Source organism: Chinchilla lanigera, unplaced genomic scaffold, assembly GCF_000276665.1.
Source record: "Chinchilla lanigera isolate Chin_1 unplaced genomic scaffold, ChiLan1.0 scaffold00043, whole genome shotgun sequence".
NCBI classification, from domain to species: Eukaryota; Metazoa; Chordata; class Mammalia; order Rodentia; family Chinchillidae; genus Chinchilla; species Chinchilla lanigera.
This window is the reverse complement of record NW_004955444.1, coordinates 12,684,920-12,688,730: the sequence shown is the minus strand read 5'-3', so window position 1 is coordinate 12,688,730 and position 3,811 is coordinate 12,684,920.

Below are 3,811 nucleotides of genomic sequence, written 5' to 3'. Positions count from 1 at the left end.
CTAATCCCAGTAGCCTGGATACAATGTATCCAGGGACATAAACGGCTAGTCTCATCCCCGCTTGCTGCTTTTGCTGTCTTCCGCCCCCATGAACTGTTGCCCTTTGCCTTGTGCCACCTGCCTTGAAGCCAGCCCATTACGAACTGCAACCTCTACAAACTGTCAGCTAAATAAACCTTTCCTCCTTTAACTTTAGTTATCAGGCATTTTGTCTCAGCAATGAGAAAAGTAACTAAGACAGTGGGCAACTGCATCACCAACCTCTGAGTGCTTTTAAAGCCACACAATTGTAGAAATAATTCCAGAATTTCTGAATCAGAAAGAATATCCAGGAATGTAGATGTTTTATCAAGCTCAGTGGGTCCAATGTGCTACCAGGAATGGATGTACCACAGATTCTAACCTTGGAAGAGGGATTCATTAAGAACTCTCTTCCTCCTTTCATTAGTGGGGACCAAAATCCCCTGGAAAACTCATTCAAATGATTGCTAGGTTCCACCCCAGAACTTCTGATTTGGCAGGCAGGATGTGGCCTGAGAATTTGCATATTTTAAAAGGTTCCTGAGAGCTGCTACGGCTACTGCCTAGGGACAATTTTAGAACCCCTGTGCCACATCCAGGGCTCTCAACCCTAGCATATTTTAACTACCAGAGTGTTTTTCAATACCTATGCCTGGATCCTAGATAATTTGATTGATTGATGAATTGATTGATTGATTTTGTGTAATTGGATATAAATAGTCTAGGGAAAGACCTGAGCTCCTCATAATTGAAATGTGTTTTCATCAGGAACATCTGCTTTCTTTAAATAAGCTCTGCTCTAACTCGAAAGTATACACTGGAATCAGTAACACCCCAAGTGAGACTGCTGGAATCAGAATCTGAATTGTAGCAAGCTCCCCACAATTAGAGTGTGAGTATAGCCTAGGTCTTAGCCTAAATGTGATTTTCTCATAAAAGGCTTTTCTCACATCATTTGTGAGCTAGATTTCTGTAGACCTCAGGTTGGAGAGAGAAACACAGAGAATGCACCCCTTACTGCTTCTCATTCACTGAACAGGGAGCAAGAATTTTGCAGATTTTGCCCAATCTGCAGAAAAGAAAGTCTTCCATTGACATCAACAGATTGCCCTTTAGTTATAGAATCCAAATGTAAAAATTTAATAGTAAGAGGGCACCTACATGCAAACAGTGTGGAACCCTCAGCAGTGAATTTCCAGAATTTAGCGGAAGATGATCCCAGACCTAAACAGATTTGACCTTATGTTTAGCCTCATCCTAGCTAGGGGTTGCCACTAGTTATCACGAGTGTGGCGTATACTTACTACTGCATACGGGTTATAGGGTTTATATTCCAGAATGAAGACTCAACCATTTACCCCCTCCAAGGATTGTAAAGTACCAGGGCCAGGAGGACCCAAACCATCTAATATTATCAAGATTCCAAACTCTGGGCATGAAAGCAAAACAGTATCATTTTGGTAAAAAAAAAAAAAAAAAAAAAAGATAAATATCAAGGATTACCAAGGGCATGGGGAATGAGCCTCTCATATTCTGTTGATGAAAGTGTTGGTGAAGGTGTTAACTCATGTAGAATTTTTGGAAGGTAATTTGGAAAAATCCCTCAGAATTTTAAACATGCATATGTTATGACCTGTAGTCCCACAGCTGGTAGCACGGCCTACAGAAATATTACAAGATGTGTGTAAAAAAAATTTTAAAGAATGTACTTTGTAGCATTGTTTATAACTCTTAAAAATAGAATAAGCTATAGACATATCAAAAAGGAGTACATAAATTCCTATAATTTAGAAGTCTTCACTTATCTATTTAAAGAATGAGAACTATATATGTTGTACACACGTGTATGTAGTATAACTCTACTTTTGTTTTTAAAAAGTCTGCATATACACATGTAAATATATTTATGAATAAGCATACAAACCTGCAAATATATCTACCAAGCTACACTTTTAGGAAGTGAGTCTGCATTGGGGAAATTCAGTTTCATTTTTTCTGCACACCTTCTTATAATTTTTGCAATTTGTTTTTAACAATCATATATTGCTTTTGTTCTTTTTTAAAAGCCTCAAACAGATAAAACTTACTTAGTTATATATTTCAGGTTTATTAATTAGAAATAATATAAAATAGTGTGATTTAGGTTTGGACTTTCTTAGATAAAACCTCGTCCAAACCGGATTCCTTGAAATTAAATCCAGATAATCCTGGCTGGCTTTGGAGATTCCCAGAGACTTCCTAATTTCAATATAGTAGCAAATCCTGGAAACTTCACCTGTGACTTTTAACAGCTGGTCTTTAATAGCCTCCCCCCTCTCTATTTCTCTCTCTCTCTCTCTCTTTCTCTCTGTTGTTTGCATATTGTGGTACTGGAGACTGAACTCAGGACCTTTGCACTAAACTAAACCCCCAGCCCTTTTTTTAATTTTTTATTTTGAGACAGTCTCCCTAATTGTCCAGGTGGGGCTCAAACTTGTGATCCTCCTGCCTCAGCCTCCCAGAGGGCTGGGATTACAGGTATGCTCCATCTCAATCCTCCATCTTCTACCCTCTCATTCCTACCAACACTCCCCTCACCCCCAGGCTCTCCACCCTCACCCTGGCTCTCACTTGAGGGTATGTGTGACCATATGCCCACCAAGTTCAGACCGTGGTGTAAGCATTTGCCCTCCCCACAGTTAAGTCCTTACCCCGGGTTTGTCTTCAGGGCCCAAGCACATTCCCGACCACCAGTCCCACATACAGTATGTCTACTGGCTCCCCTCAGATTTACCTCACTGCCCCGAGAACCATCCCAGATGTCCAGAGTTCACATCCTTTCTCTGGACCGAAACCAAAGCCCAGTTTCAGTTTCCGGGAGGCTGTGGTGTGAGTGAGATGCCTGTCCTGGTCCCATCAAGTATGGCCAAAGGGGCAAATCCAGGCAGAGCAAGCCAGATCCATCTTCTGTGGCTGGTGCAGTTCTCTGAGGATGAGATGCGACATTGCTAACGATCTGATGAGTAAAAGCCCTAAATTTGCCTACTACAGAAATATCATTGAACACCAGCTCCACACCTAAAATATGGATTAGGCACCCCCACGTGTGGACAGGGACAAGACTTCCCAAGTGAAGAGGAGTATAATCTGGTGGTTAAGCGCATAAGCTTTGGAATCAAGCTAGGTGCTTCTTTCCTAATTGTGCCACAAACTATTTATTTTAATCTAGGGACAGTTAGTTACTCACCTCTTTATGCCATTTTCTTACCTATCCCATGGCAAAAATAATAGCTAGTCTCATTGGGCAGTTGCAGATATTAAATGAGATTATACATCAGACTACCTAGCTCATGGCGTGCATTTAGTAAAGGGCAACTATCAGTATTAATATCACTACATCACCATTAGTATGATGATGACGAAGTGGTCATAGCGTAATAACAGCAGTAGGCTTGACATAATACACACACATTGCATTTATAACCTTATGAGAGAGCAAGAGAGAGGATGTCGGGAAAATACAGAGTATATACAGGCTGTGTTGAACAGTATATAACATTCATGGTAATAAGATGTATATGATAAAAATATTAGGATACATAAGATAATAAAAATATAACAGAGCTCCTAAATGTGCAGCACTGCCTGTTACACATCTCTGTGCACCTAAAGGGTTGTACAAGGAGATGCTAAACACACGATTCCAGAAATGTCAGCCTTGTCATGCTGTGGCATGAGGCAAACATACTCTGAAGAAACAGTCCTTTTGTCTAAAATAGAAACTTCGGAGGAAGCCAAGTTAACACATGAC